We start from the raw sequence: 15,953 nt of genomic DNA, 5'->3' as shown, positions 1-15,953 counted from the left end.
TCTTGTTCGCATTGACGGCACTTTGAACAGTGGACGTTACATTTCAGATGTGTTGCGACCCCTGGCTCTACCCTTCATTCGATCCCTGATAAACCCTACATTTCAGCAGGATAATGCACGGCCGCATGTTGCAGGTCCTGTACGGGCCTTTCTGGATGCAGAAAGTGTTCGACTACTGCCCTGGCCAGCACATCCTCCAGATCTCTCACCAATTGAAAACGTCTGGTCAATGGTGGCCGAGCAACTGGCTCATCACAATACGCCAGTCACTACTCTTGATGAACTGTGGTATCGTGTTGAAGCTGCAGGGGCAGCTGTACCTGTACACGCCATCCAAGCTCTGTTTCACTCAATGCCTAGGCGTATCAAGGCCATTATTACGGCCTGAGGTGGTTGTTCTGGGTACTGATTTCTCAGGATATATGCACCCAAATTGCGTGAAAATGTAATTACATGTTAGTTGCAGTATGATATATTTGTCCAATGTATACCCGTTTATCATCTGCATTTCTTCTTGGCGTAACAATTTTAATGGCCAGTAGTGTATATTGTTACAGTCCTAGTTAACTATTTGACACTTCCTCTTAATCTCATTTACAGACGTTTATTTTCCCTTTCGCCCACATCATTGACTGCATTTGTATATTTTCTCCTTTCATCAGTTAAATTCAGTATCTCCTGTATATCCAAAAAATTCTACGAGACCTCGTCTTTTTATCTTTCAAATGGTTTAAAAGGCTCTGAGCACTATGGGACTTAACTTCTAAGGTCATCAGTCCCCTAGAACGTAGAACTACTTAAACCTAACTAACCTAAGGACATCACACACATCCATGCCCGAGGCAGGATTCGAACTTGCCACCGTATCGGTCGCGCGGTTCCAGACTGTAGCGCCTAGAACCGCTCGGCCACACAGGCCGGCTTTTTATCTTTTTGAGCCTGTGTTAGCTTCACTATTTCATCTCTCAAACCTTCCCATTCGTCTTCTACTGAATTCCCTTCCTCTGCTGGAGTCAATCGTTGCCTAATATTTCCACTGAAACTTTCAACTACTCTGCTTGTTTCGACTTATCCAAGTACCATCTCCTTAATTTCGTAACTTACTTGTAATTTTTTTACTTTTAATCCAAAGTTCGTAAACAATAAATTATGGTCAGAGTCCACATCTGCATACGGAAATGTTTCGCAGCTTAAAATCTGGTTCCTAAATCTCTGTCTTACCATTATATAATCAATCTGAAACCTTCCGATGTCTCCATGTGTCGTCCATGCATGCATAAGCCTTTTTTTATGGTTCTTAAACCAAGTATTGACGCTGATTAAATTACACTCTGTGCTAAATTCTAACAAATGGCTTCCTCTTTCAGTCCTTTTCCCCAGCCCATATTCACCTACAATTTTTTTCTTCTCTTTCTTTTACCATTATCAAATTCCAGTCCCCTATTACTATTAAATTTTCCTCTCCCTTAACTATTCGAATAATTTCATTTATCTCATCACATACATTTCTTCAATCTCTTCATGATTTGGGAGCTAGTCGGCACATAAACTTCCACCACTTTGTTTGGTAGTGGCTTCGTGTCTATCGTGGATACGATAATGCGTTCTCTATTCTGTTCTTAGTAGCTTACCCGCATTTCTACTTTCTTATTCGTTATGAAACCTACTCCTGAATTACCTCTGTTTCATTTTTTATTTATAACCCCGTACTCAACTGACCAGAAGTCTTGTTCCTCCTGCCATCGAACTTTACTAATCCCCACTATATCTACATCGTCCAGCCACATTAATGGGACCACAGCCATCTTTTGCAGCACGGACCGCTGCTATATACACTACTGGCCATTAAAATCGCTACACCACGAAGATGACGTGCTACAGACACCAAATTTAACCGACAGGAAGAAGACGCTGTGACATGCCAATGATTAGCTTTTCAGAGCATTCACGAAAGGTTGGCGCCGGTGGCGACACCTACAACGTGCTGACACGAGGAAAGTTTCCAACCGATTTCTCATACACAAAAAGCAGTTGACCGGCGTTGCCTGGTGAAAAGTTGTTCTGATGCCTCCTGTAAGGAGGAGAAATGCGCACCATCACGTTTCCGACTTTGATAATGGTCGGATTGTAGCCTATCGCAATTGCAGTTTATCGTAATACGGAACGCCGTGCTGGACCCCAACGGCCTCGTATCACTAGCAGTCGAGATGACAGGCATCTTATCCGCATGGCTGTAACGGATCGTGCAGCCACGTCTCGGTCCCTGAGTCAACAGATAGCGACGTTTGCAAGACAACAACCAACAGCACGAACAGTTTGACGACGTTTGCAGCAGCATGGACTATCAGCTCGGAGACATGGCTGCGGTTACCCTTGACGCTGCATCACAGGCAGGAGCGCCTGGGATGGTGTACTCAACGACGAACCTGGGTGCACGAATGGCAAAATGTCATTTTTTCGGCCGAATCCAGGTTCTGTTTACAGAATCACGATCGCATCCGTGTTTGGTGACATCGCGGTGAACGCACATTGGAAGCGTGTATTCGTCATCGCCATACTGACGTATCACCCGGCGTGATGGTATGGGGTGCCACTGATTACATGTCTCGATCACCTCTTGTTCGCATTGACGGCACTTTGAACAGTGGACGTTACATTTCAGATGTGTTACGACCCGTGGCTCTACCCTTGATCCGATACCTGAGAAACCCTACATTTCAGCGCGATAATGCACGACCGCATGTTGCAGGTCCTGTAGGGGCCTTTCTGCATACAGAAAATGTTCCACTGCTGCCCTGGCCAGCACATTCTCCAGATCTCTCACCAATTGAAAACGTCTGGTCAATGGTGGCCGAGCAAGCGTCTCGTCACAGTACGCCAGTCACTACTCTTGATGAACTGTGGTATGGTGTTGAAGCTGCATGGGGAGCTCTGTTTGACTCAATGCCCAGGCGTTTCAAGGCCGTTATTACGGCCAGAGGTGGATGTTCTGGGTACTGATTTCTCTGGATGTATGCACCCGAATTGCGTGAAAATGTAATCACATGTCAGTTGTAGTATAATATATTTGTCCAATGAATACCCGTTTATCATCTGCATTTGTTCTTGGTGTAGCAATTTTAATGGCCATTAGTGTATGTAAGAAGAGAGTCAGTGGCAGGGATGTGGAGCCGTGATGACTCCAATGCTGTGGTCAGCTGCGCTAGATTTCTGGTTAAGGCGCGAACGGCCTGATCGAGGTGGTCCAGTCGGGTTTAAATCCGGCGAGTTTGGTGGCCTCGGGAGTTCGGTAAACTCATTCTGGTGATCTTGGAACCACACACGTACACTGTGAGCGTAACACATAGCATTGTCTTAGCGGTAAACGCCGTAGTCCTGAGGCAAAACAGCCTGTCGGTATGGGTCGACATGATCCCCGAAGATAGATGCATACCACTGTTGATCCATTGTGCCTTTCAGAACGAAAAAGTCACTCAGGAAATGCTACAAAAACATTCCCCTGACCATAATTTTTGCAGGGTGTTTGTTTACATACGTTTCACGACGTAAACACCAAGCACCGACTGTCTGATGGGGCATAAAACGTAATTCATCTGAAAGACCACCTGTCGCCTCTCAGTGGACGTCCAGTTGCACTACTGGCGTGCAAATTCCATGAACCTTCATCGCCGATGAACAGCTGTCAGCATGGGTGCGTGAACCAGGCGCGTGCTGCGGGGGGCCCATACGCAACAGCTTTCACTGAACAGCCGTCAAGAAAACTCTGTTGATAGTCGCTTGGTTCATCCTGTACATGTCTCTGCAATCATTGTTCACCCTGTCAACTATGGGACAAGGTGCACCACAGTTGCCTCGCCCTGGTTTTAGATAGCGCCAATCTGCCAAGCGTGTTATACACCACTGGACATTAAATTTGCTACACCACGAAGATGACGCGCTACAGACGTGAAATTTAACCGACAGGAAGAAGATGCTGTGATATGCAAATGATTAGCTTTTCAGACCATTCACACGAGGTTGGCGCCGGTGGCGACACATACAACGGGCTGACATGGCGAAAGTTTCCAACCGATTCCTCATACACAAACAGCAGTTGAACGGCGTTGCCTGGTGAAACGTTGTTGTGATGCCTCGTGTAAGGAGCAGAAATGCGTATCATCACGTTTCGGACTTACATAAAGGTCGGATTGTAGCAAATCGCGATTGCGGTTTATCGTATAGCGACATTGCTCCTCGTGTTGGTCGAGATCCAATGACTGTTAGCAGAATATGGAATCGGTGGGTTCAGGAGGGTAATACGGAACGCCGTGTTGGATCCCAACGGCCTCGTATCACTAGCAGTCGACATGACAGGCATCTTACCCGCATGGCTGTAACGGATCGTGCAGCCACGTCTCGATCCCTGAGTCACCAGATGGGGACGTTTGCAAGACAACAACCATCTGCACGAACAGTTGGACGACGTTTGCAGCAGCATGGACTATCAGCTCGGAGACCATGGCTGCGGTTACCCTTGACGCTGCATCACAGACAGGAGCGCCTGCGATAGTGTACTCAACGACGAACCTGGGTCCACGAATGGCAAAACGTAATTTTTTCGGATGAATCCAGGTTCTGTTTACAGCATCATGATGGTCGCATCCATTGGAAGCGTGTATTCGTCATCTCCATACTGACGTATCACCCGACGTGATGGTATGGGGTGCCATTAGTTATACGTCTCGGTCACCTCTTGTTCGCATTGGTGGCACTTTCAACAGTGAACGTTACATTTCAGATGTGTTACGACCCGTGGCTCTACCCTTCATTCGATCCCCACGAAACCCTACATTTCAGCAGCGTAATGCACGACCGCATGTTGCAGGTCCTGTACGGGCCTTTCTGGATACAGAAAATGTTCGACTGCTGTCCTGGCCAGCACATTCTCCAGATCTCTCACCAACTGAAAACCTCAAGTCAATGGTGGCCGAGCAACTGGCTCGTCGCAATACGTCAGTGACTACTCTTGAAGAACTGTGGTATCGTGTTGAAGCTGCATGGGCAGCTGTACCTGTACACGCCATCCAAGCTCTGTTTGACTCAGTGCCCAGGCGTATCAATGCCGTTATTACGGCCAGAGGTGGATGTTCTGGGTACTGATTTCTCAGGATCTATGCACCCAAATTGCGTGAAAATGTAATCACATGTCAGTTCTAGTATAATATATTTGTCCAATGAATACCCGTTTATCATCTGTATCTCTTCTTGGTGTAGCAATTTTAATGGGCAGTACTTTAAACACGGCGGCACTCGAACAGTTTACAGATTTAGCCGTTTCGGAAATGCTTCCACCCTTATCCCGAAAGCCAATCATCTCTCCCTGTTGGACATCAGATAAATCGCTCCAGCCGGCCGATGTGGCCAAGTGGTTCTAGGCGCTTCAGTCTGGAACCGCGCGACCGCTACGGTCGCAGGTTCGAATCCTGCCTTACTCTGGATGTGTGTGATGTCCTTAGGTTAGTTAGGTTTAAGTAGTTCTAAGTTCTAGGGGACTGATGACCTCAGATGTTAAGTCTCATAGTGCTCAGAGCCATTTGAACCGTAAATCGCTCCGTTTCCACTTTACGACGGCGACTGCACTTTTGTCAGCATTCCCGCGACCCTCTTTATGTATCCTCCATCGCTCATGCTGAAACTTCATGTCTCCGAGTCGTTGTTGCCCTTTGACATCGAACATAGGTGGTGGTCACATTAATGTGAATAGACCATGTAATTAACTTGCCACGGTCCGACAAGTAGATTGCCAATTTCATTTTTCCTGATGACGACATTGTCCTATTGTCTTGTATAGTCCCGTGTCCACACCTGGAGATTCGAATGGGGGACTCTTTTACCTCCATAATATTTTACCCAAGAGGATGCCATCATCATTTAACCATACAGTAGAACTGCTTGCTCAGTACGGGCACAACAAGGCTATGTTTGCTGATGCTATAAATCCAATTCACTCAATCCCCCAGACTGTTGCCCCTGCAACATCTGTAAAGCCTGCTGCCGCTCTTCAGGAACCACACATCTGTCTGTCCTCTCAACAGATATGCCTCCGTTGTTTCTGAAGCTGAGATGCGGCTATCTGTATTTCTGACGCACATAAGCCAACCCACCATGCAAAATTCATGGTTGAAGATGACTATTATATTACCATAAAATAAGGTAACTTTGAGACTAGGCTATTACTTTGTGACAACAGCGCACTATAGCTTTTTGTTCCTAAATACTGTAACCGAGGCTAACATACAATAGATTTCTATATGGCAGGGTGATCTTGCATGGTGCTGCCATTACTGGTGGAAGTTGCACGGTGACGATTATTGAACTATATCAGATAAAATCGTCATAACTTCTGAACGGTTGGCGTTACGACGTTCAAACCGCACAGTTGGCCGCGGGGCTTGATGTGAATTAGTATGTGCATGTGCACACGCATTGTTGTCGTCGGTGACTTTCATTTAGATGGGTTCGTCAATAAACAAAATTGGCGCATTTGGGGGACTGAGAATCCACATTTCACGGTCGAGAAGTCTCTTCATCCTCAACGGATGACTGTGTGGTGTGCAATGCACAGCCACGGAATAATCGGTGCAATATTCTTTGATGGCACGGTGGCTACCAAATGGTACGTGAAGGTTTTGGAAGATGATTTCATCCCCATTATACAAAGTGACTCTGATTTCGACAAGACGTGGTTCATGCAAGACGGAGCTCGACCCCATAGAAGCAGGAGAGTATTGTCCTAAAGGAGCACTTAGGTGGGGACCGCTTTCTGGGTCTGAGATACCCAGAGGCCACTGGCATGGGCCTCTGTTGACCGCCATATTCTCCGGATATGAACACATGCGACTCCTTTTTGTGGGACAATATTAAAGACAAGGTGTATACCAATAACCCCAAAACCATTGCTGAGTTGAAAATAGCCGTTCAGCAGGTCATCGACAGCATATGTTCCCACACTTCAGCAGGTCATGCAGAATGTCGCTATCTGTTTGCGCCACACCATCGTCAATGATGACAGGCATATCGAACATCCCATAACCTAAATCCGAATATATGTAGTGACGTTCACATGTGGAGTAAAGTGTGTGCACGCCGTAGTTTGTAACTAATTTACGTTTTTTTGTCATTCAGTTCAATAATTGTCACCATGTACAAGCACACATGCTTCCGTGATCGAGGTCGCTAACGCACATTTGTGCGGTGGCCCTCGATCACGGGGTAAGCCTCTTCGAATCCTTTGGTCGAAAAAATTTCCACAGCCAGTATTTGGCAGGCTAGGACAGGAGGGGTGGTTGCGTAAAGTTTCTGATCATCAGTCTTTGCGCCAATGTGATGGTTTAAATACCAAAACTCTCTGCAGTGTCTCATGAAGTGAGGAAGTATGATACGGTTGATGGTGATCCGACCGGTTGGGGACGTTAAGATTGACGGCCCCGTTGGTACTGTTCGCGAAGAATGGGCTATGTGCCGGCACTGGATTTCGCCCTCTCTCATCATCATACAACAAAAACATTACACTCCACTCCACGCACACAATACACACATGTAGTATTACAAATACTGTAATGGAGCGTGTTACAAATAAATAAACAAAGAAAAGTGCATTAAACCTCAGGCGGTCACAAAGTTACACTCCTGGAAATGGAAAAAAGAACACATTGACACCGGTGTGTCAGACCCACCATACTTGCTCCGGACACTGCGAGAGAGCTGTACAAGCAATGATCACACGCACGGCACAGCGGACACACCAGGAACCGCGGTGTTGGCCGTCGAATGGCGCTAGCTGCGCAGCATTTGTGCACCGCCGCCGTCAGTGTCAGCCAGTTTGCCGTGGCATACGGAGCTCCATTGCAGTCTTTAACACTGGTAGCATGCCGCGACAGCGTGGACGTGAACCGTATGTGCAGTTGACGGACTTTGAGCGAGGGAGTATAGTGGACATGCGGGAGGCCGGGTGGACGTACCGCCGAATTGCTCAACACGTGGGGCGTCAGGTTTCCACAGTACATCGATGTTGTCGCCAGTGGTCGGCGGAAGGTGCACGTGCCCGTCGACCTGGGACCGGACCGCAGCGACGCACGGATGCACGCCAAGACCGTAGGATCCTACGCAGTGCCGTAGGGGACCGCACCGCCAGTTCCCAGCAAATTAGGGACACTGTTGCTCCTGGGGTTTCGGCGAGGACCATTCGCAACCGTCTCCATGAAGCTGGGCTACGGTCCCGCACACCGTTAGGCCGTCTTCCGCTCACGCCCCAACATCGTGCAGCCCGCCTCCAGTGGTGTCGCGACAGGCGTGAATGGAGGGCCGAATGGAGACGTGTCGTCTTCAGCGATGAGAGTCGCTTTTGCCTTGGTGCCAATGATGGTCGTATGCGTGTTTGGCATCGTGCAGGTGAGCGCCACAATCAGGACTGCATACGACCGAGGCACACAGGGCCAACACCCGGCATCATGGTGTGGGGAGCGATCTCCTACAGTGGCCGTACACCACTGGTGATCGTCAAAGGGACACTGAATAGTGCACGGTACATCCAAACCGTCATCGAACCCATCGTACTACCATTCCTAGACCGGCAAGGGAACTTGCTGTTCCAACAGGACAATGCACGTCCGCATGTATCCCGTGCCACCCAACGTGCTCTAGAAGGTGTAAGTCAACTACCCTGGCCAGCAAGATCTCCGGATCTATCCCCCATTGAGCATGTTTGGGACTGGATGAAGCGTCGTCTCTCGCGGTCTGCACGTCCAGCACGAACGCTGGTCCAACTGAGGCGCCAGGTGGAAATGGCATGGCAAGCCGTTCCACAGGACTACATCCAGCATCTCTACAATCGTCTCCATGGGAGAATAGCAGCCTGCATTGCTGCGAAAGGTGGATATACACTGTACTAGTGCTGACATTGTGCATGCGCTGTTGCCTGTGTCTATGTGCCTGTGGTTCTGTCATTGTGATCATGTGATGTATCTGACCCCAGGAATGTGTCAATAAAGTTTCCCCTTCCTGGGACAATGAATTCACGGTGTTCTTATTTCAATTTCTAGGAGTGTATTTTCTACGCATCCTTATGTGCTCACCATGTGCTCAGAACTGAAAAGAGCGAAGTGATGCAACCGACAGGGATACTAGAGACACTGTCGAACACACATGTGCAAAGCTTTATTAGATTTTCACAGTGGTTTCCATTTATTGACCGATCACAACTTACTTTCCGAATACCCTCGTAATTACCGTCCTTAGATGTCATTGTGTTAATGTAAGTTTTGAGAGCTGTTTTTTTTTTCTTTTACGCTTCCACTGAAAAGAAAAGCAAATAAGTGTGCAACAATGAATAAGATGTACTCGGGCTTCCAGCTGCGTCAAGTCATTAAATGGCGTGAGCTTTCGACTAAGCACTACTTGGTCATTGTCGAGTGGTATGACAGACATTGGGTTTCTGGTACACTGGTTGCCGGCTCTGACGTTACTGATGCTCACGACATCGCCATATATGGGTGTATGTTTACTAGGCGTTCGATGCGCCCGGTTCAACCTCGCGGTCGCTGTATCCCACGAAACTCTGAGTTGCAGGACACCGTCTCTATTGAGGATGTTTTCGGTAAATTTTTAGTTCGATGGCTTCTATAATTACGTAGTCCCAGAAGCCATTAGTGCGAACTATGACAGAGCTTTCGTTAAATTTCATCCGGTGACCGTTTTAAGAACATTAACAGTAACCTCCCGTTCAGTGTGGGCGCAGAAAGACAATGCATTGACCTTCCTCGACATCCTCGACTGCCGCAAACGAAGAAGATGCGTTGGCCACAGCGTCTACAGAAAATTTTTTCGCACTGATCTGACTTGCAAGCCATCAGCCATCATCACGTGGCACAGAAGCTCACTGTATTGCAAATATTGGTACCTCGTGCAAGAACGATATCAGAAGCCGATAACCTGTCCATTGAGCTGAGTCACCTTCGCAAGGTCTTCAGGGACAACGGCTGCAACGTTCATCAACTAAATGAAGATATTTCCAGCAAAACTTAAAATAAGACCATCGGCGATGAGCAGGAAAAGTAACTTGCTTTTTTGCCAATCCGTGTCGAGCAAGATAAGCTCCCCCTCGAAAAGACACAAAATCGGATCTGTCTTCAAGTCTCCGAAAAAAAAACCGGCATTTACTGAGACCAGTTAAAGATGCGGCAGGTCTCAGAACACGTGGAGTCTACAAGGTACCGTGCGAGTGCGACCAGTCTTACGTCGGACAAACAGTGCACACTCTATAACAATGTAGGATGGAGCACGAAGGGTTTTATCGCCTACGCTACTCCAAAATAATCCACTTTAGCCGAGCATGTTCTAGAAAACCGTCACCAGACCAAATTTACACTACTGGCCATTAAAATTGCTACACCAAGGACAAATGCAGATGATAAACGGGTATTCATTGGACAAATATATTATACTAGAACTGACATGTGATTACATTTTCACGCAATTTGGTTGCATAGATCCTGAGAAATCAGTACCCAGAACAACAACCTCTGGCCGTAATAACGGCCTTGATACGCCTGGGCACTGAGTCAAACAGAGCATGGATGGCGTGTACAGGTGCCCATGCAGCTTCAACATGATACCACAGTTCATCAAGAGTAGTGACTGGCGTATAGTGACGAGCCAGTTGCTCGGCCACCATTGACCAGACGTTTTCAATTGGTGAGGGATCTGGAGAATATGCTGACCAGGGCAGCAGTCGAACATTTTCTGTATCCAGAAAGGCCCGTGCAGGACCTGCAACATGCGGATATGCATTATCCTGCTGAAATGTAGGGTTTCGCGGGGATCGAATGAAGGGTTGAGCCACGGGTCGTAACATATCTGAAATGTAACGTCCACTGTTCAAAGTACCGTCAATGCAAACAAGAGGTGACCGAGACGTGTAACCAATGGCACCCCATACCATCACGCCGGGCGATACGCCAGTATGGCGATGACGAATACACGCTCCCAATGTGCGTTCACCGCGAAGTCGCCAAACACGGATGTGACCATCATGATTCTGTAAACAGAACCAGGACTCATCCGAAAAAATGATATTTTGCCATTCGTGCACCCAGGTTCGTCGTTGAGTACACCATCGCAGGCGCTCCTGTGTGTGATGCAGCGTCAAGGGTAACCGCAGCCATGGTCTCCGAGCAGATAGTCCATGCTGCTGCAAACGTCGTCGAACTGTTCGTGCAGATGATTGTTGTCTTGCAAACGTCCCCATCTGTTGACTCAGGGATCGAGACGTGGCTGCACGATCCGTTACAGCCATGCGGATAAGATGCCTGTCATCTCGACTGGTAGTGATACGAGGCCGTTTGGATCCAGCACGGCGTTCCGTATTACCCTCTTGAACCCACTGATTCCATATTCTGCTAACAGTCATTGGATCTCGACCAACGTGAGAAGCAATGTCGCGATACGATAAACCGCAATCGCCATAGGCTACAATCCGACCTTTATCAAAGTCGGAAACGTGATGGTACTCATTTCTCCTCCTTACACGAGGCATCACAACAACGTTTCACGAGGCAACGCCGGTCGAGTGCTGTTTGTGTATGAGAAATCGGTTAGAAACTTTCCTCATGTCAGCACGTTGTAGGTGTCGCCACCGGCGCCAACCTCATGTGAATGCTCTGAAAAGCTAATCATTTGCATATCACAGCATCTTCTTCCTGTCTGTTAAATTTCGCGTCTGTAGCGCGTCATCTTCGTGGTGTAGCAATTCTAATGGCCAGTAGTGTATCAATATTTATCGTGACTCGCACTGACAGCTTCAGGGACTGTGTAACTAAAGAAGCCATCGAAATAAAAGTCACCGATAACATTCTTAACAGAGACGACGACCTGTAGCTCAGCGCGGCATAGGATCCAGAGATCGCGAGGTTCAAGCGGCCCATCGAACGCTGAGTCAACATACGCCCGAATAGGGCGATGCTGTGAACGTAAGTGACGTCAGAGGCAGTGCATACAAGATCCTATCAGCAGCCCACTGGTAGTCGTACGACTGGACAATGGCCAAGTTGTGCTCGGTCGAAAGATCGCGGCATTTAACCACTTGCCAAGCCTGGAAGCCCGAGAACACTTTATTCAATGTTACCACCGTGAGACTCCTCGTTCTTGCAAGTGTGCGACAGGTCTATGAAATTACCCTGCTGACTTCAGGTCAATTATTATTTCACTCTCATTTGGATCAGTGAGAATAGGTCTATGATTATTAGGATTTCAAGAAAATTAGAGAAGTAAATTTCACGAAATTGGCAAACTTTGTGATAAATGTTTTTCTGCGCATGGATAAAACATATGTCATATAACTGGGAAAATTCGTAAAAAAGTTATGACTGTTTGTCGTAAAGAAATAATAGTTCAGCTCAGTTTTGTGAAACATTAATTTAACTCTGCTGTACCTGTGTTAGACTTCATGCCACAATGTTGTCTTGAGCTTGGGATTAAATTTGCGACAATTAATATTCCAGTTTCCGAAAAGGTCGCTGCACAAAAAATGTATTGCCATCAAAACTCAAGGAGAAAGGTTACAGAATTCCACATACGTGGAAGTGAAATGTTTTACTACATGTGTGTATAGGATTATGTTACAAAAGCTCGTAAGAGACTCACAAAAGCACCAACCTACGCGGTTTATTGTGTACTTTTAATGACCCTGTCTCTGTTCATTCAGTTCTCATTGTCTGTTCTTGGGAACATTTTGTCTGGATGGTGTATTGTGGTTACAGATGTTCTTTACTGTGAGTATTTTGTCTTGTTTGTATCATGTTAACTATGTGTTATGACATTACCAACTTTTTAAATCTTGTCGTGCATTACATAGAAGTTGCAGATCGTGAATATGGAATGTTTAGAGTATATTAACTTGATTTTCTCTTTCTGATCGTGTGAAGGAGAGTTTTCCAATGCAGAAATTGTACTGATGTATCATGCTTCATCGTTCACAAGATTTCTTGCTAAAGTGAAACAAATTCATTTAGGTATTTATTTCTATTCCAGTAACATATATTTAGCATTTCTCTATTTTTTCAATTAAGTCCTTACTAAGTTGAAAAACTCACAGTCAGTGTCAGACAGCGCATTATTCTACGATTGGAAGAGTGTTGGTTTGTAGTGTGTTGAACATGGATTAATAGTAACCTAGAGTTGGAATGGAGTGTGAAGTACTAGCGTTTGTATATGAAGTAGCTGGAATTTGGTAGGGTGTAGGGCAGCATATTAAGATCTTGCCACAAACAAAAACTTAGCCAGGAGGTAAACTTTAAACAAAAGAAAACCATATGCTATTATCGACAATCCACCAGTGAACTTAATGTTTTGATTGTATTGTGTATATGTTAAATAACAATGGTTCAGATCCTGTTATATTAAAAAAGATCTATTTTGATCGTCTTCGATGTCAATAATCTTGCACATTGACTCAGTGCACTGATGTAAACTTATTACTTTTAGAATCTACGTTATTTTGATTAATAATTGGTAATTAGAGTAAGGAAGTATTTAGCTTGTTGGAGATCTGATGGGCTGTCATTCTCGCCATTTATGAGGAGAAATGTTCTATGAATTATTATATTTAGACTGTTTCGTCAATTTTATACTATTTATTTAATTAAATGTTTCCATGTCGAGATGTGAGTGCAAGACTGTCCCTAACAAGCTAAAATGAGGATGTTCATGAGACTGGGCCATACTCTGAACTGTCAACTTACCGAAACCAGATAGTGTGTAACTACTATGGAAGAATGCTTCTCATATAATACAATCTGGCAGAACTACACTCATCAGGGACACCAGGTAAGGAGCTAGCTGTCAAAAGACTGACCAGACTCTTAATGAAGGGTGACTCATGGAGGTCAATTCATTGCATTCATATGTCAGTGACATGGAAGAAATCATGTGGAACAATGACCATATTCATGAGTCTCTTTGTTATCTGTACTACCAAGTTTACTCAGCCAGTACAACACAGTTATTGTGTGACCTCCATAATGTGATGTGAGAACCTTAAGTAACTTCAGTCAGAGACGCAGTTCATTGAAGAAAGCCTTCTAAAGCCTCATCCTTATGTCAGTGTCTGTGCAAACAAAAATGTAGGCTCTGTGACAAACCCAGTTCGCCTCCTCTCACCCAATAACGAAGTGATAACCAGCATCTAGTACATTAGGCCTTGTAGTGTTCACACAGTTCATTCGGGAATACACATACAAAATAAACTTCCTTCACATTAAATAAAGTTTATAGAAAGTAAACACAACAGCCTTCAGGAAAAATAATGTCATCTATTATTGTATTCATATACTTTTCTTTAACATGTTAACTCTAGCAATATGACTCATGCCTAATGGAGGCAATTTTAATTCAGTCATTATACTACATTTATGAGGATTTTTTCATGCAATGATGATGATGAGGTACCATACTCTGAGGAGGGTAGGGGACGATGCGGGAGACCCGCGCCGCTGACTAGGCAAGGTCCTAGCGGAGGTGGTTTGCCATTGCCTTCCTCCGACCGTAATTGGGATGAATGATAATGATGAAGACGACACAACACCCAGTCATCTCGAGGCAGGGAAAATCCCTGATCCCGCTGGGAATCGAACCCGGGACCCCGTGCTCGGAAAGCGAGAACGCTACCGCAAGAGCACGAGCTGCGGACTTTCATGCCATAATGAGGCAATTTAAATTTGCTCATTATACTTTACACTTTTGTGCGATCATAAGTACAATGTATCCGCTTCTATATTTATTCATACCACATTGAGGCAGTTTTACTTTAGGCGCTATACTTTATGTTTATTACATTAATGATCTCAGTGTGTCCACTGCCACATATATTCATGCCAAATGGGGGCAGTATTAACTTAGTAATTATGTTTCATACTTACAGTAGGTTATAAATCAATAATGTACTTAATTTTGTAGATAGGAGCTCAGACGATTATTTTGGATGCCTTCTGCTAGTCAACCTGCAAAAAAAATTCTAAATCTATTTTAAAATGAAGGGTTCACGGGAAAAAAGGGGGTAAGTCAGTTATTCTTAATTTTTCAGGAAATAAGATTTTAACACCAAACCTTGTGTGCCAAATGCAATTTTTAGCTAATCCTCTTGAAATTTATGTTTAGTGTAGCTTTACTTATAGTCGTTCGATATCTCTACAAGGTTTTTGTGTAAACGTACTGTAACAACCTAAAGAAAATATTATATCGAATAACTTCAATTTTTTGTAGGGAAAAGGGGGGTAAGTCGTTATAAAAGGGGGAATGTCAGTAAATCTCGCTAATTCGTTAACTTTGTTAAACCTAGTACAATTAGAACTAACTACCAGTATTATTTAAGATGTTATTAAAAAGTAGCAAATGAATGTGCAAAACTTTATTAGTTACGAAAAAACCATAAAAGTCATAAGATAGAAAATTATAGACTAGAATTGATTCTTTATAAACAGAACGAAACTCTGTAGGCCCAAACAATTTCTTTGTAAACTATGTTCATTCATTGTTTATTCATTTCCGCTCTAGGTCTGCTTCTTAGCACTTGCAGTTATTGGTTTTGGAAAAACAGTGTCATCTTGATGACACAGTTTCTTGTTACGCTTTTGTCCTCTTTCCAGTTTTGTCAGCTGCCTACACTCTTCTCCACAAAACGTCTGTAACTGTTTTAGGTCTGCATACTTGTCGTAAGTAATAGGTTGTGCACCTACAACAAAAACACCTTCTTGTAGGTTTTTTAAAAAAGTAAATGTAGGTGTAGTTGTATACAAAATTTACAATAAAAACTGTTTTAAGTAATTAACGCAGTAAAAATGACGATAAAAATAAGGATGAAACAAAAAACACTCACCTTTATATGCATAGTCAGGTAGAAAGAACTCTACTTGAGGCTGAGG

This window comes from Schistocerca americana, chromosome X (assembly GCF_021461395.2).
Source record: "Schistocerca americana isolate TAMUIC-IGC-003095 chromosome X, iqSchAmer2.1, whole genome shotgun sequence".
Lineage (NCBI taxonomy): Eukaryota > Metazoa > Arthropoda > Insecta > Orthoptera > Acrididae > Schistocerca > Schistocerca americana.
The sequence above is the reverse complement of the archived record's forward strand: the minus strand, read 5'-3'. Positions refer to the sequence as shown.